At 44.6% G+C, this 18510-nt stretch overlaps 1 protein-coding gene across 1 annotated transcript in view; it reads right to left on the bottom strand.

Moving 5' to 3' along the window:
* The window catches only part of ofcc1 (orofacial cleft 1 candidate 1), a 333910-nt gene that overhangs the window by 27877 nt on the left and 287523 nt on the right, over window positions 1–18510 (bottom strand). The window lies entirely within an intron of this gene.

Raw genomic sequence — 18510 nt, 5'->3', positions numbered from 1 at the left:
ACATTATTAAATTTTCCGCACAAATAGAATGACTTCACTGCACCGAAGGCTGTTAACTTAGCGTAATATTTATGCTGCGTAAGTATGAATAAAGTTCACAGAGAAAAAGAAAAATGCTAAAATGCTTTTAGGTATCACCTCTGATTATAATGCGTGGAGAAGGGAAATGTCACGCACTTCAATACAAGGTACTCCTTTGGAGTTGGAATTTAGATTGCATTACTGCTGGGGTACTTTACAGGACCACTAACAACGCTACTGGAATAAGGAAGCACTTTCTTCAGTAATGTTCAGAGAAATAATAGGCTCTATTAGCACTAGCGCAAATGTCGGCTTTTGCAGAATGCCTTCCAAATATTGTACCGGCATCAGAGTTGCTGGAGAGCCTTACAGCACAGATGGAGACCATTCAGCCCATCCCGCCTGTGTCAGTTCTTTGAAAGAGCTATCCAATTAGTCCCACTCCCCTACTTTTTCCCCATAACCCAGCAGATTGCTTCATCTTCAAATATTTGTCCAAATCCCTTTTTAAAGTTGTTATTACTGGAATCCAGTATCTCCCACCACCCTTTTCAGACAGTGTAAACCAGATCATAACTGCCTGCTATGTGAAGAAAATTCTCAAATCGCGTCCGGTTCTCTTGCCAAATACCTTAAATCTGTGTCCTCTGTTACCCTTCTGCCACTGGAAACAGTTTTGCTTTATTTACTCATTATCAAAGCCCTTCAAGATTTTCAGCACCCTGTATCAAATCTCGCTTTAGCCTTCTGTGCCCTAGGGAGAACAACACCAGTTTGTCTGGCCTTTCCACGTAACTGAAGTCTTCCATCCCTCATTGAACTTCTGATTCTACCAACAACACTTTATGACATGCTGTGGGTTTTATACAAACAAGTGAACAGTCCCTTGAACAGAATGAAGGAATTCCAATGCCAGTCATTACTGATGGTTGACTATCACTGTCCTTTGCTTGGTCATGAGTGCGATTGAGGGAACCTTGACAAAGAGAGCTTCGCTGCTGGGATCGTCCGGTCCCACTGAAAGTCAATGGACTTTTGGCTGGGCCACAGAATCTCCTGCGACGGGCCCCACCATGAGGTGGGTCAGAAAATCCCGGCCCAAGAGAAGTCAGTGTCCGGGCTCCACTAAAGTGGCTGCCCTGCCTTCACAACTGAGTAGGGCAAAATGGAGTGAGAGAAGGAGAACAGATAATGAAAAAATATAAATGGTGAGTGGTAAAAACACAGCTGAAACTAAAATAAATGAGAAAATGAAAAAGTCAGGAATACTGAAAAGAGGTAGAAGAAGAGTTTTAAAAATGTTGCCAAACACAACTGGCAAAAGGCTTAATACAGGAGCATTCAGGAGAGGACTGGATAGAGAAGGATTCAGATGTGTCTGTGTGACTTGCTGTGGTTTAACTTAGAGTTTTTAAAAATTTTTATCCATTCGTGGGATGTGGGCTTCGCTGGCTAGGCCAGCATTTATTGCCCATCCCTAATTGCCCTGGAGAAGGTGGTGGTGAGCTGCCTGCTTGAACTGCTGCAGTCCGTGTGGTGTAGGTGCACCCACAGTGCTGTTAGGGAGGGAGTTCCAGGGTTTTGATCCAGCAACAGTGAAGGAACGGCGATATATTTCCAATTCAGGATGGTGAGTGGCTTGGAGGGGAACTTCCAGATTACTGAATAGTTTGTAACATCAATTCAAATGTTTGAGTAGGAAGGAAACCAACATTTTCAAACGGTGCCACAACAAACAGATGGAAATCTGAAATATTATGATAGTAAGGAGATTCAGAGGAGGCATTGTGACGCAGTGGGTAGCGTCCCTGCCTCCAAGCCAGAAGCTCTGGGTTCAAGTGCCAGCCCAGGGCTTGATGGCCAAGGAAGGTGTGTTCATAACACAGCCAAACAGGTTGATAATCAACCTGCAAATCATTCCAACACACACCAATGGCAGGCAGTAAGAGCGCGAGAGAATGCTGGTCAACCATGTGATGGAAAGAATATTAGGGCCTCTGCCACTATCTATAGCTTCAGATTACAGTATGTATGTAAAAGTGCATGTTGCCAAAGCAACTCGCAACTCGAACCCTGAGTGAGCAGCAACCCACCACCACCCAGTTCTGACAAAATAATAGGACATTATATCAATTAATATAAAATACTAGCACAAACAGCAGGTTTCTCTCATAAAACAATATCTACCATGTATCTACATATGGGACTATACTATCACTCATTATTGGATATATATAATTTAAAACATTATACCATGGATCTATATGAGCCAATATTATCAGCTGTGTTATTTGACTATTGATTATCCTGACAGAAACGCACACAAAATACAGATTTAACATTTAACACATTTTAACTATGCAGTTTTCTAGCTTTACATTAAATAAATCATTGACTAGTGAATGTCACTTTCAATAATCCCCACTTCAAAAAAAAAAACATTTAGTTCAGTGAGGTGAGCAAGTGACCCAAAACGTGTGCTGCATATTGATCTGGAGTGTTTGTGCGTCTTTTTTGTTAGTCTAACAACACACCAGGGTTTATTATATTTAGCAATAAAATGATGCATTGGAAGATTAGCACGTAATACGAAGGGGGGAACATTACTCTTGCTTCATGCAGCAATTCTTCCCTCCACCCCTAAGTGTTTTAAAGAGACTTATATATGCATTGCTATTGTGCTGCTATGGCAAGAACATTATAAAGTGGACAAAGTGGTGTAGGGTTACCGTGAAGTTGCGTTGGTTTCTTTGGTATAATTCGCCCAAAATTGGCGTAACCTGGACCAAAGGTCGTGAGCTTTTAAGAACAAATTACATCCAGTGTAAATCAATTTTCCCCAGTCTTTTACACTGGATTTTAAAAAAACACTAAGCTGGAAGCTGTCCCTCCTACAGCCAGGCAGCACCCTCAGAATAATTTCATCACTATGGCCAATTTTCATTAATTGTGCTCGTTTGCAGGTCTTCAAGGAGTCTCTAAAAATTAAGCTGGTTCCTTTGGGCACAAATACACTGATAGAAACATTTTACAAGCTTTTGAATGTATTTTTATTTAATTTACTAAGAAACTGACCCCAATATAATTAGTAATTGGTTCTGTATTATTTTTAAAGTCATTTTCAGTGATTGAAAATCAGGTTACTCAGACGGTGGATCGATACTGTGATGAAAAAATGCTTATTTTTTGTGATAAACCAATTTTCAGCTGTATTAATTAAACTGCACCAACTTATCAACCTTAACTATATCAATGAGAATGACGTTTTAAAGCATTGCCCCATTTTGCATTTGGTGATGTGCATGTGAATTTGAGCGGAAATTCAAGAGAAGGCAAAATCCCCTTTCAAACCTGATGCAGTGTTGGAAACAGCTCACAAATATACTCAAAGTGAAAATGCTAGCCCACGATTTTGTAATAAGGTAGTGTTTAAGGCTTGCACATTTAGATGACATTGCAATGTAGATGAAATAGCAAATATTCACTTAATTCTTCAGGTTAACCTTCATGTAAAAATTCAGGCCTGTTTATTTAATAAATTAAATAAATTAAACAGTATTGATGAAACGACGGAGTTCACCTTAACACCTACTCCAATGAAATGAACAGCAACCAGTAAGTAATTTAGTAATTCTGCATGATCAATTGTATTTAATAAAACATGCTCGCAAGTTCTCCAAAATACAGTGTAATATGGATTTTCTGAACAGCATAATTTCCTAATGACCTTACAGTTAATGAAATATATATTGAGGTTTCCTTTCCATGTCATTGCTGTGTGTAATTAAAGGGTAAATAATAAAGGCACAAATAATTTATACATTTTCTGCCAATCGTTGTAGCTTCAAGCAATGCTGTATCTTACTTAAAAAGGCTATTTGTATTCAAATATGAATATGTTCAATACTTTGAAGCAGATTTAGGTCTACAAATTTCAAGCAGTTAGGGATGGTGATTGGAATATGCCTGTCTACACATTTGGACATCTTAAGGCCAGCATGAAGGTTGGCCACAATAATGCTCCAACATGTCATGCCATGGTGTGATAGGACACAGGCCCATCTGTGCGGGGAGTATGCTGACAAAGAGACCAGGATATCATGCTTCAGGGTAAAAGGAAAATCATATGAACATGACAGTTCTCGCTACTGTCTGCTCAGTTCAGGGATAGAAGGACCTGAAGAGGAGAAGACAGTAATAAAAGGTGGACACTCATTGGAACTCTAGGTTAGAACACTAGCCTTTAGTCACTTGGTCTTGGGTTTGAGTCCAACTCAACCTGATGAGATAAGGCCTCTTCTCCCTGGATCCTAGATGAAGTGAGTTTCAGCAGACAACCCAATTCCTCACAGGCAATGTCCATTATATAAGACTGCCAGTTCTTAGCTTTGACAGGCAGCAAACTACCATCCTTTCCCAGAGAGATCATGGGAACTTCTGTGTGGCAAATTGAAAGAATGCTCACATTATGTAACAAGTCCTCTTACACTATTAATGAGGCTGAGTATGGAGGGCCTTTCTTTCATTCATTCATGGGATGTAGGCGTCGCTAGCTAGGCCAGCATTTATTGCCCACCCCTAATTGCCCTTGAGAAGGTGGTGGTGAGCTCTTGAACCGCTGCAGTCCACGTGGTGTAGGTATACCCACAGTGCAGTTAGGTAGGGGGTTCCAGGATTTTGACCCAGCAACAGTGAAGGAACGGCAATATATTTCCAAGTCAGGATGGTGAGTGGCTTGGAGGGGTACTTGCAGGCGTTGGTGTTCCCATGTGTCTGCTGCCTTCATACTTCTGGATGGTAGTGCTTGTGGGTTTATACTGCCATTAGCTGTTCTATTAAGAAGAACTGTATTTCCAGTCACATTTGTGGTCAGCTGTCAGCACACACATACTTCATAATCCTGACCACAAACAGATAATACAAGTCAGCAGGAGTTCTACATTTAGCATCCACTCAATCCACCCATTCCTTATTTCAACCATTGTATTACAACTACATTGAAAAGTCAGACAGGAATTGGAGGTAAAAAAGGATAAAAACAAAAAAAGGTTCATGAGGGTCATGAGGACTCGAAACGTCAACTCTTTTCTTCTCCGCCGATGCTGCCAGACCTGCTGAGTTTGTCCAGGTAATTCTGTTTTTGTTTAGGAATTGGAGGTTGCTTATTCAGGACAGAATTTCACACTTAAACATATTTTGTCCTTATAAATAGGCTTGTTCAGGTAGGTAGCTTTGATACACGATTGGTATTAGTGAACCTGTTAGCTTTCTCTGGTGCTCGCCCACAAATTACGAGATTTACTTTCCCTGAATTCACTTCCGTAAACTGTTGCTAGTACAATCCCTTAACCACTTGACCACCCTGCCTTTTTTATGGAGAGGGAGGAAAATCAGAACTGGGGGCTTACAACACAGCCTCTCACTGAAGCAGCCATCAGTGACTTATGGAATGGATTCTTTCCCAGCACTAACACCCGTCACCTTTCTGAGGCTCCTAAAAAGCAGACACAAGCCTTACAGAACTGCGGAAGGGCCATGAAACCAATCCAGCTCTCAACAAGATGCATTTTGAATATATGCACCTCAGCCAAGAAGTGACAGGTGGGTTTGTGCTGGGGCTGCCTGAAGCAGGAAGTCCTGTCCCATCCCTTCCCACCCCAGCCCATGTCCTCTGGGGACTCGTCCCTGTGGAACATTCAGCTTTCTAATTTTAGTTCTTAGAAGAAAATTACTTAAATGGACGAGACTCCTCACAAACCCTTTGTGGGTGGTGGTGGTGACGGGAAGAAAGACAAAAAAAGGAATCCATTTTTGCAATGGCCAGAAATTAAATAAAACTCTTGGAATTAAATGTACTTATATGAAGCAAATGAAATATGATATATGGAAGCTGCTGTCTGTTTAAAGGTGCTGATGTGCAGTTTCATTGTTTTGTTTTAAAATATAGACCAATATAAGCCAATAAAAGGGTAACTCTTCTTCATCCACTGCCAAAATGTTTAATGTTGTTATTAAACTATTTTATCTCCGACTCAGCTGATGAATAGCATGCACAGGCAGGTAATGATGTTTATCAGTCTGCCGAGCTGTCTTGTGGAGCAGGACTCACACCAGGAAATATGTCAGGAGAAACAGGTGTTGTTTTCAACATCTAGGGTGTGATGCAATGGATAATTAGAACAATTTTAAATTGGTCTTATGTCAAAAAATGAATTATGTTTCATAGTTCTTTTCTACGATGTGTGTGGGAAAAGACCTTGTGGTATAAATCACTGGTTGTACTCCAGCAGTAACATTATAGTAGTTAGTGGTAACAATAAACAAGCTGACTAGCTTTCTGCATAGCATATCCAGATTCCCAAATCAGAATTGGGCTCTGCTATTGCAAGAGGATGTCCCTTATTTGGTTTTCTGCTCACATCCATATAGGATTAGATCTGAATTGGTTCACAACAAAATAAGGAATTTGTTTCAGAGGGAGTAAGTTGTGCTATGAACAATTTATAATTTTCATAGAATCACAGAATCACACAGTGAATAAGAGGCCCTTTGGCCCATCGAGTCTGCACCGACATGTGAGAAACACCTGACCTACCTACCTAATCCCATTTACTAGCACTTGGTCCATAGCCTTGAATGTTATGACGTGCCAAGTGCTCATCCAGGTACTTTTAAAGGATGTGAGGCAACCTGCCTCCACCACCCTCCCAGGCAGCGCATTCCAGACTGTCACCTCCTTCTGGGTAAAAAGGTTTTTCCTCACATCCCCCTAAACCTCCTGCCCCTCACATTGAACTTATGTCCCCTCGTGACTGACCCTTCAACTAAGGGGAACAGCTGCTCCCTATCCACCCTGTCCATGCCCCTCATAATCTTGTACACCTCGATCAGGTCGCCCCTCAGTCTTCTCTGCTCCAACGAAAACAACCCAAGTCTATCCAACCTCTCTTCATAACTTAAATGTTTCATCCCAAGCAACATCCTGGTGAATCTCCTCTGCACCCCGGCCAGTGCAATCACATCCTTCCTATAATGTGGCTACCAGAACTGCACACAGTACTCCAGATGTGGCCTCACCAAGGTTCTATACAATTCCAACGTGATCTCCCTACTTTTGTCATCTATGCCTCAATTAATAAAGGCAAGCATCCCATATGCCTTTTTCACCACCTCACTAACATGCTATGGACACACATGCCAAAGTCCCTTTGTTCCTCAGAACTTCCTAGTGTCATGCCATTCATTGAATATTTCTTTGTTAAAATACTCCTTCCAAAGTGTATCACCTCATACTTTTCAGGGTTAAATTCCATCTGCCACTTATCTGCCCATTTGACCATCCCATCTATATCTTCCTGTAGCCTAAGACACTCAACCTCACTGTTAACTACCCGGCCAATCTTTGTGTTATCCGCAAACTTACGAATCCTACCCCCCCACATAGTCATCTATGTCGTTTATATAAATGATGAATAATAGGGACCTGAGCACAGATCCCTGTGGTACGCCACTGGACACTGGCTTCCAGTCACTAAAGCATCCTTCTGTCATCACCCTCTGTCTCCTACAACTAAGCCAATTTTGAATCCACCTTATCAAATTACCCTATATCCCATGTGCATTTGCCTTCTTTATAAGTCTCCCATGTGGGACCTTATCAAAGGCTTTGCTGAAATCCATATAAACTACATCAACTGCACTACCCTCATCTACACACCTGGTCACCTCCTCAAAACATTCAATCCAATTTGTTAGGCATGACCTCCCTCTGACAAAGCTATGCTGACTATCCCTGATCAAACCTTGCCTCTCCAGGTTGAGATAGATTCTCTCCTTCAGAATTTTCTCCAATAGTTTCCCTACCACTGACCTGAGACTCACTGCCTGTAGTTCCCTGGCTTACTTCTACAACCCTTCTTAAATAGAGGAACCACATTAGTTGTTCTCCACCTCCCCCGTGGCCAGAGAGGAATTAAAAATTTGGGTCAGAGCCCCTGTGATCTCCTCCCTTGTCTCCTTCAGCAGTCTGGGACACAAATCAGCTGGACCTGGAGATTTGTCCACTTTTAAGCCTGCCAACACCTCCAATACCTTGTCACTCCCTAATTTTTATATATATATATATATTTGTGTGTTCAGAAAAGTAAAAAAATGGTTTCCATTTTGCTTAGGTTTTGTTTATGAACCTTGGTGCCTGGATAGACTTGTCACTAAAAGGTTTCCGGTCTTTTGGGTTTGTTTGCATATACACAATTTAATGATGTTTTACAACCCCTGATGTGAAAGAGCTGGGTTAAAAGGGGTTGAAAGTTCAGTGATTTTGTAAACAAAACACAGGGATGAACTTTCCCCATGTCAGGTGGGCCAGTCGGGAGCGGGTGTGGGCGGGCGCGGATGATCGCCACCCACGATCGGGTCCACACCGCCATTTTATGTGGGTGGGCCTTCCCAGCGTACTTCATGACTCCCATGCATAGCAGGAGTAGGTGGGCGATGGCAGGTACACTCAGTCCATCAGGTCCAATGGTGACCCGGCGGCCTGTATAAAGGAAGGCCTGGCAGCCTTGGAAAGGCTGCTCACAATGGCTGGGCGAAGGGCTCTGCAGAGGGGCAATGGAGGTGGTGCAAATCCAGAGGGTAGGCCATTGGGGCAAGCCAGGCTGGAGGGTGAGCCAGCGGGGCAGTATGCCCCTCATTTTTCAGCCGAGTGCCTTGCTGCCCTCCTGGAGGAGGTGGCAGCGCAGCGGGAGGTCCTTCTTCTGAGGGACAGGAGGCAGAGGCCTCTCCACCTGACCAAACGTGCGTGGGAGGAGGTGACTGAGAGTGATGTGGTGCGGTGCACGTGGCTCCAGTGGCGCAAAAGATTCAATGATCTCCTGCGCTCGGGAAGGGTGAGTACCACGTTGGTTCAAGCCACTCAGTGCAGCTGTCACCCTTTCCCCCAAACCCCAGACCCCGCACCCCCCCGCCAACTCTGAGTACAGTAACGCCATTGAATCCCTCATGGCATGGATCCCTCGCTGGGTGTGACAGCAGAGATTGCCCATGCCCAGTTCACCCTGAGAGGGTTGAGCTAGGATGTGTTCTGCACCCGCAGCATGTGTGACACTGACACCCAGAGTATAGAATGGGAGTGAAAGTCAGGGTCTGCACCTAGGCAGAGTGCTGGAACTGCGAAGCATGTCGGAGTCAGGGTGCTAACATGCTGGGAGGGGAGCGTACAGTTGGCGGGGCACCAGTCCATCTGCTGGTATTTGCGCTCCACATGCTTGTGCCTCCTTGCTTAGCAAAGTGACACCTTGTGGTGCCACATGTGAAGAAGGCAGCATTTGGGCAATAGGGGGTGGGTCAGCAATGGGGGGTGGGTCAGCCCTGGCTTGTTTGGGTGAGTGTGCGGCAGCTGCGGGGTGATGAAGAGCTGGAGTCCTGCAATGTCCCACTCTGGCTGGGTTGGCAGGGATACGATGGGAGTTCAGGTGCAGGCTGGTCTAATCAATGCTCCTCTCTCCTTTTCAGGAAAAGATTGTGCACAATGGGTAGGAACGAACGTGGACTGGTGGAAGACAGGCCCAGTTGGCCATTCTTATGACTTTCGAGCAGCAGGTCATGATCTGGAGAGGCTCCATGCCCCCAGGTCTACCTGTGACAGTGAGGCTGGGGTGCCATGGGGAGGTATGTTTGGCGAACACTCAGGTCAACATGTGTGTCACGGAAGCCATGGCACTGCTGAATGCTCAGTGATTGAACTTAGCAACATGGGTTTACCCTTGATTATGGAGGACTGCTGGGGACCATGTACTTGCTCAGTCAGTGGCTGATGATGTGCCTCTGGAGTCGTCCGTGAGGCAACGAATGCTGGAAGTACAGCAGGGTGTGTGGGATGATCTGGCGGAGATACACAGGGCTATGGATGGCATGGTGCCTATACTGGAAGAGTCCACACGGAGCATCACCAATGCAATGAGCCTCGTGGCTGAGCGCCATGCTTCCTCCTTGGCGGGAGTGATGACTCTCATGGAGAGGGTCCTCCAGAAGAACAATCAGGTCCACCTGGGGTTGCGCTCGGTCCTGCAAGCCCTCACAGCAGCATTGCCAAGCTGGTCATTGCCCGTGTGGGAGATGGCCTGGGCACCGATTATCCCAGCTCGGTGCCCATCCATCTACGGTGAGCAGGGAGGTCCAAAGTGACCTCACATTGGCGCAGGAGCTGCCTGTCATCTCTGCGGGCTTCTCTCAGGGCACTCGGGAGGAGGGCAGCAGCTCCTCCGCCCCTCTGCCAGTGCCCGTGGCATCCAATGAGGCTGCAGCGACTGGGAAGAAGCCAGCTGTGGAGCTGGCCGCTCCCTCCCAGGCGGGGCCATCAAATGCTCCTTGGGCCAGAGGACGTCCGCCAAGGTCATCGAGGCCAACAGGACAGCACAGTGAGCAGGCTGGCTCAGATGCCAGGGCCAGTGAGGGGACAACACCTAGACAGAGCACCCGTATGTGTAAATTTAAGGCACCTTAGGCCTTAGGCACACCATGGGATTCTCACTGGTGCTTTTGTGTTGGCCCATAGTACTTAGTCCAACACCATTTTTGTTTTGCATTATGAGTTTACTTTTTGTTTGCTCAGTAAATGTTGACATGTTGTTATGCCTCAGGGTGATTCCTTACTTCTGCAAGCGGACGGGAAGCCAATGATGTTATGAGTGAATTGTCTGACATTGAGCATTATTGATAAGGGCCTTAGTTAGTGTTATTATCCAGGCTGATTTAGCACTCAGGTATCAAATGTGGAGCCTGCAGCCCTGGCGTGTGTTGAAGGTCTATCTGTGTTGGTCTAGCTGAACGTTCTTTTGATTAAAGCCTCCCAGGTGTCTCTGCCTCCCTGGAGTATGCCCGGGTCAGCGTCTACCCCCTCAGCATTTCCCTGTGTGTGCTCATCCTTGGACTCACTGCTGGACTCATCGTGTGTATCTGGAACAACTGCACCGATGTCTTCATCATCCACTGCGTACCCCCTTTCCAGCGCCAGATTGTGCAGAGCGCAGTATGCAGCCACTATCAGGGACACGTGATCTGGGGGATACTGGAGTGCGCCCCCTGAGCAGTCCAGGCATCGGAAGTGCATCTTGAGAAGACCGATGGTTGTGGAGCCAGGGCTCCTATTGTACCGCTGCTCAGCTTCTGTTCTTGGATGGCGGAGAGGCGTCATGAGCCACCTTCTGAGGGGACAGCCCTTGTCACCCGGCAGCCATCCATCCAGCCGGGCTGGAGCACTGAAGAGCGTCGGCACCTGGGAGTGTCTGAGGATTTAAGCGCCGTGGGAGCTGCCTGGGTACCTTGCACAGACTTGCCTGCCCATTGCACCCATGCGATGCCCTGAAGATCGCATGGGCTGTGAAAAATTGAATTCAATTGCTGCCTCAAGGGCCTTTACTGGCCCGTTAATTGATGGTGGGCTCGCATCTGAACTTATAGCATGCCCTCCTTCCCAATTATCGCAATGGAACATTTGGCTGATATCACCGCGTCATTTTACACACCAGCATATGGGGCCCGCTCCCACACACCAACGGAAAAGTTCTGGCCACAAAGTAGAAAAGCTTTACTGTTGCCTAGCAACAGTGGTCAAGTGATACAGAAACAGAGAACAAACAAGGAGAACAGGTAGTTCAGTGTGTGTCAGAGGGAGAGGACTGGAATTGTAAGCTCTCTGATAAGACAGCCTACAAGGCTATTGGGGATTGTAGTTGACTGAAAAGTCAGTTATAGAACTTAGTAAAATGATTAGTTTAGCAGAGGTGCTATTGGAAGACCGAGTTTAGGGAACTCATTGGTTTGCTCTGCGGTTGAAGAGAAAACGAGTTTAGAGTGGAGTTTTTGGGTGTCTCAGAGAGAGAGATGAGTGAGAAGCGTCAAGTGAATGCTCAGGAAGCCTCCAGAAGAAAACCATTTGCAACTGTGCCAGGCCCAAGTGAGAAGCCCTTGTGGCAAGCTAGTTGTAACTCTTCACTGGCTTATGCGTCTGTAAAGATATTGCTGGGGTATAGGAATAGTGGGAATTTGAAGTGTCTTCTTGTGTTTGTATTAAGAACTTTCCAACCTTTTTGTCTGGTTATAGTTCACTTCTCTCATTTTAATAAATATTTTATTCTTTGTATTAAAAGTTCATCAGCAGGCTCCTGTGAATGTGTTCAGTAACTTTCCTCCATGATTTCTGAAAAAAAAGTTAGGATCTATCAAGGTTTCACTCTGGGATCTAACTTGTCCAGTATTAACAGCAGCTCAGGTCGTAACAATTGGATATTTTTGAGTAGCAGAACTGCGCAGTTTAGTTGAGGAGTTACTTACTTGTCCATACTGACTATTAGCCAGATACTATGTTTATTGGTGAACAATCATATTAAACAGATTATGGCAATAATCACATTGCTGTTTGTGGGAGTTTGCTCTGTGTAAATTTAGCTGCTGCATGTTCCACATTACACAATGACCACATTTCATTTCACTCATTATACAGTGCTTTGGAACATCCTGAGATTGTGAACAGTGAAACATAAATGTGAGTCTTTTTCTTTTAAGCATTAGCAAGACAATTGAGAATTATGCAAAATGAAGCATCAAAGAAGGCTAATTACTTTCATCCTCATCCTCACCAGTCTGCCTGCCGCAGATGCATCTGTCCATGACTGTATCAGTAGGAGTGACCACCCCACAGTTGTTGTGGAGACGAAGTCCCGCCTTCACATTGAGGATACCCTCCCAACGTATTGTGTGGCACTACCACTGTGCTATATGGGATAGATTCCGAACAGATCTAGCAACTCAAGACTGGGCATCCATGAGGTGCTGTGGACCATCAGCAGCAGCAGAATTGTACTCAAACACAATCTGAAACCTCATGGCCCAGCATATCCCCAGCTCTACCACTACCATCAAGCCAGGGGATCAACCCTGGTTCAATGAAGAGTGCAGGAGGGAATGCCCAGGAGCAGCACTAGGCATACCTAAAAATGAGGTGTCAACCTGGTGAAGCTACAACACAGGGCTACTTGTGTGCCAAATAGCTTAAGCAGCAAGTGATAGACAGAGCTAAGTGATTCCACGCACAGTGGCAGCAGTGTGTAGCATCTACAAGATGCACTGCAGGAACTCACCAAGACTCCTTCAACAGCACCTTCCAAATCCATGATCACTACCATCTAGAAGGACAAGGGCAGCAGAGAGATGGGAACACCACCACCTAGAAGTTCCCCTCCAAGTCACTCACCATCCTGACTTGGAAATATATCGCCGTTCCTTCACTGTCGCTGGGTCAGAATCCTGGAATTCCCTTCATAACAGCACTGTGGGTGTATCTACATCATATGGACTGCAGCGGTTCAAGAAGGCAGCTCACCACCACCTTCTCAAGGGCAACTAGGGATGGGCAAAAAATGCTGGCCCAGCCAGCGAAGCCCACATCCCGTGGGCTTCTCCTTCTCCAGTGAGTTGCTTAATTGCTCACCACCATTCATGACTGGATGTGGCAGGACCACAGAGCTTGGATCTGATCCATTGGTTATGGAATTGCTTAGCTCTGTCTATCGCTTGCTGCTTATGCTGTTTGGCACACAAACAGTCCTGTGTTGTAGCTTCACCAGGTTGACACTTCATTTTTAGTAATGCCTGATGCTGCTCCTGGCATGCCCTCCTGCACTCTTCATTGAACCAGAGTTGATCCCCTGCCTTGATGGTAATGGTAGAGTGGGGGAGATGCCGGGCCTTGAGGTTCCAGATTGTGGTTGAGTACAATCCTGCTGCTGCTGGTAGCCCACAGTGCCTCATGGTTGCCCAGTCTTGAATTGCCAGATCTGTTTGAAATCTATCCCATTTAGCATGGTGGTAGTGCCACACAAGATGGGACTACATCTCCACAACGAATGTGCCCTGGTCACTCCAACCGATACTGTTACGAACGGGATGGGAGGAGTGCACAGTTGATCTAGCCCCACTACTTCACGGGTCAAGCTATTAGTTTAAAAGTTTGATTCACTCATCAAAATGGCCAATCATTTACCTTGGCTACTGTTACCTAGAACAAAAGAGACTATAGCCTGGCTTCTTTCAATAAACATCAAACTTATTAGTTTCTTGTAAAGCCAGTCTCGCCGAACTATCCTCTAATATAATACTGTATTAGTATGTATACTATACTATACTATGAACTATAATAGAAAGGCAAAGCTTGTTAACATATAGTATGGAATATAAAAGTATACAAATTACTCTTTCGAGATAGCCTAAGTCTCACACGCACATGCCAAAATAATAAGATAAAAATAGCAGAATTCTGACAAAGGTTAAAAGTCAATGGTTCATGGGAAAAGGAAAGAAGTTGGAGTCCTTGAAATGGTGCCCAGGTTATACGGTTGGTGCCTTAGTGATAATCTGCAAAACAGTCAATAACTCTTGCACTGCTTTTTGGGTGGACTCGAGGAACATGTGGAGGTACTCTATTCCAGAATGCAACTTAGGAGCAGCTTATATTCACTTCTGGCTGTGGACTGGCTCCAGGCTGCAAAAAAGTTGCTGTCTTCCTTTCACAAGCAGTTGGTCCTTTCTCTTCTCAAAACAAATCCAAACCAACTGTTAAACACAATTTGAAGCATGTTTTTTTTTCAGAGCCAGAAACTACCATGTGACCCCTTTTGGACACAGTCCACCAGGGTCAAGAGGTTTCCAGCTTTCTTATAACTGCTTAATTAACTTTTCTTAAGGGTGTGTTTTTTTCCAGGAATATCAATCAGAGCTCTGCATTAGCCCTTTAAGGGACTGTTTTTTAAAACACAAATTTTTCCAGATGTTCTTAGTCCTTGAAGGTGAACCATTTTCTGTGAATAAAGTGTTCATGACAATTCCGTCATGGACACATGCATCTGTGGCAAGCGGGTTGGCGAGGATGAGGTTAAGTATGTTTTTCTCTCTTGTTGGTTCCCTCACCACCTGCCGCAGACACAGTCTAGCAGATACGTCCTTTTGGACTTGGTCAGCTCAGTTTGTGGTGGTGCTACCAAGCCACTCTTGGTGATGGACACTGAAGTCCCCCACCTAGTGTACCTTCTGTGCCCTTGCCACCCTCAGTGCTTCCTCCAAGTGATGTTCAATGTGCTGTCACCTCTGTTGGGTCTGTCCTGCCGGTGGAATATGATATACCCAGGAACATGATGGTGGTGTCTGGGACATGATCCATAAGGTATGTTTCCATGAGGATGACTGTGTCAGGCTGTTGCGTGACTAGTCTGTGTTACAGGTCTCTCTATTTTGGCACTAGTCCCCAGTTGTTAGTAAGAAGGACTTCACAGGTTCAACAAGATTGAGTTTGCTGTTGTCAATTCGGGTGCCTAGTTCAATGCCTGGTGGTCCATTGGCTTTCATTCCTTATTGACTTTCTAGTATTTTGATGCAGCTAAGTGGCTTGCTAAGCCATTTCAGAGGGCATTCAAGAGTCAGCTGTATTGCTGTGGATCTGGAGTCCCATGTAAGCCAGACCAGGTAAGGAGGCAGATTTCCTTCCCTAAAGGTCATTAGTGAACCAGATGCATTTTTACAACAATCGACAATGGTAATCATTAGACTTTTCACTCCAGATTTTTATCGAATGAATTCAAATTCCACCATCTGCTGTGGCGGGATTCAAATCCAGGTCCCCAGTGCATTACCCTGGGTCTCTGGGTTACTTAGTCCAGCGACAATACCACTACCACTTCTCAAAATATCTTTATACAAAAATAGGTAGGAAAACAAGTTGTGAGGAGGATACAAAGTGTCTGCAAAGGGATATAGATAAGTTAAGTGAGTGGGCGAAAAATTGGAAGATGCAGTATAATGTTGGAAAATGTGAGGTTGTCCACTTTGGCAGGAAGAGTAGAAAAGCAGAATATTATTTGAATGGAAAGAGAGAACAGAATTCTGCAGCACAGAGGGATCTGGGTGTGCTTATACATAACTCACAATAAGTTAACATGCAGGTATAGTAATTAGGGAGGCAAATGGAATGTTGGCCTTTATTGCAAGGGGGCTGGGGTATAAAAGTAGCAAAGTCTTGCTACAGCTGTTCAGAGCATTGAGGAGACCACATCTGGAGTATCATGTACAGTTTTGGTCTCCTTGCTTAAGGAGGGATATACCTGCATTGGAAGCAGTTCAGAGAAGATTCACTAGACTTACTCCTGGGATGAAGGGATTGGCTTATGAGGAAATGTTGAGCACATTAGTTCTTTACTTATTGAGCTTAGGAGAATGAGAATTGATCTTATTGAAACATATGAGATTCTGAGGGGGATGGTCAGGGTAGATGTTGGGAGTACGTTTCTTCTCACAGTGGAACCTAGCAGTGTTTAAAAATAAGGGGTTTCCCACTTAAGATGGAGATAAGGAGGAATTTCTTCTGGAATTCTCTTCCACGGAAAGCAGTGGAGGCTGGGTCATTGAATATATTCAAGACTAAGTTAGACAGTTTTTTGGTCAACAAGGGAATTAAGGGTTTTGGGGAGCAGGAAAGTGGAGTTAAGGCCACAATTAAGTCATGATCTTATCACTTGGCAGAGCAGACACAACGGGCAGAATGGCCTACTCCTTCTCCTATTTCTTATGATCTTAGCACTAGCTGAGGTAGTTTCTAGCAAGCTCCTCTTGTTCCAGAGTGATATAATGGATTGATCCATGATGAGCTACCCTCGAACAACGAGGACTCTACAGAGAGAGAGAGAGAATTGTGACAGTGCTTGCAGTCAGTATGCTGGATGTACAGTGGTCAGCAAGACAAAGAGGAGAAAGGAAAGCAGGTTCCAGGGATGACAAGCGACAGAGAAAGAAGGGTGAAATTCCAGAAGTAGTAAAGAAGAGAGGGGAAAGGTTCCAGAGATGGCAAAGGAAAGCAGGGTGAGGATCCTGAGATGGTGAGAGGAGGAGTTGGTGTGGGGGGGTGGGGGGGAATGCAAGGATGAGGCTTAAAGATGGTAAAGAATAGAGGGGCAAAGTCCCAAAAATGGTAAAGGGAAAAGATAATTTAGGGTGAAGTAGTAGAATCAAGTCTCTGTTTTAAATATTTCCTTTCTACCCTTGATGTATGATAATAGTAGATGGGGGATACAAGTCATGTTGGTCTTGGACACCCATATAGTTTGAATCACTGATTTATCGCTCAGATTTTTTTCAATTAGGAAGATAAGGATCTGTTGCAATGTATTAGTTATCTTAAAACTTCCTTCCTCAGTAATTACCTATTATTACTGGGGAGGAAAGTTTTAAAATAATAAACAGTGCCATACTTAAATTTTATTTCTTCATTTCAAAATTCATTGGTTAATAGCCAGTAAAGTAGATGAACCCTGCTCCTCAGTACACTTGTGATTTCATTCCCTATCTGCTTCTTTTTAACATTTTAAAACTTCTTTCTCCCACTAGTAATAGATAATCTATTAGTATCAAAGAGAAGTTTTAATTAATTTTCTTTAAACCAAATTCCCCAATGGTGACCCATGCCTTATTATCTATAAGTTCATTCCAATCCTGTATCTGTCATTAGGGATTTACTTTTTAAATAAAAGTTCCTTTGAAATGTGCAAGGAGTTTTATGCTAAAAATAGGCTCAAATTGCCCACTGCCATCTTCTTGCCATTGGTTTAATAGGCATCTGAAACTCCCATCTAGATCAAGTGGGATGGCAACAGGAGTAGGCCATTCAGCCCCTCATGCCTGATCCACCATTCAATTTGATTGTGGCTGATTCATATATTAACTCTATTTACCTGCCTTGGGTTATGTAACCCTTCATACCCTTGGTGAACAAAAATCTACCAAGCTCAGTTTTGAAATGTTCAATTGACCCCCTCCCCCAGCCTCAATAGCTTTTGGGCGGGGTTGGTGGGGTGAGGAAGGGATACGCCATGAGTTCCACATTTATACCATCCATTGTCCTATTCTCTAGCAAAGTCGAAGCGGCCAGATATGAAAAACTGCCAACCAGCTGGGCACCAGGCCGCCCAATACCATTAATTGGCGAGCTCTATTGCAAATCCCAGTGACAGTGGGTAGCCCGCTTGTTCTATTGAAATGACACCCAGTCCTCAAAATGGTCCATGCTTCCCTACTGCACATCCCCAGCACCCAAGTGATGAAATATTCCCTTTAAGATATTTTAAAGCCCTCCGATATTAAAAAGGAGCTATCTTATCTCATTAAGAAAGCTTTCTTTAAAAATAAACAAGAATTATTCACCGCAAATTTTAATTTTTTTTAGGTTGATGTTAATAATACTGAATGAAGTGGAACCTGTCCCATCGACACACTGGGCTGGGTTTTCCCAGCCCTGTATAGGTGGCTTGGAGGTGGGGAAAACAGCGGGTAGCAGCATGCAGGCAGTACCCAAGATGTATTCCCATCCCCAGGGGGATTTTCGCAGGGGTGGGCTGGGAACCAAGTCAGCTGTCCAGTTCACAGAGGCAGAGGGTCAATTACTAC

This window comes from Carcharodon carcharias, chromosome 6 (genome assembly GCF_017639515.1).
Source record: "Carcharodon carcharias isolate sCarCar2 chromosome 6, sCarCar2.pri, whole genome shotgun sequence".
Lineage (NCBI taxonomy): Eukaryota > Metazoa > Chordata > Chondrichthyes > Lamniformes > Lamnidae > Carcharodon > Carcharodon carcharias.
This window is presented reverse-complemented; position numbering and strand designations above follow the sequence as displayed.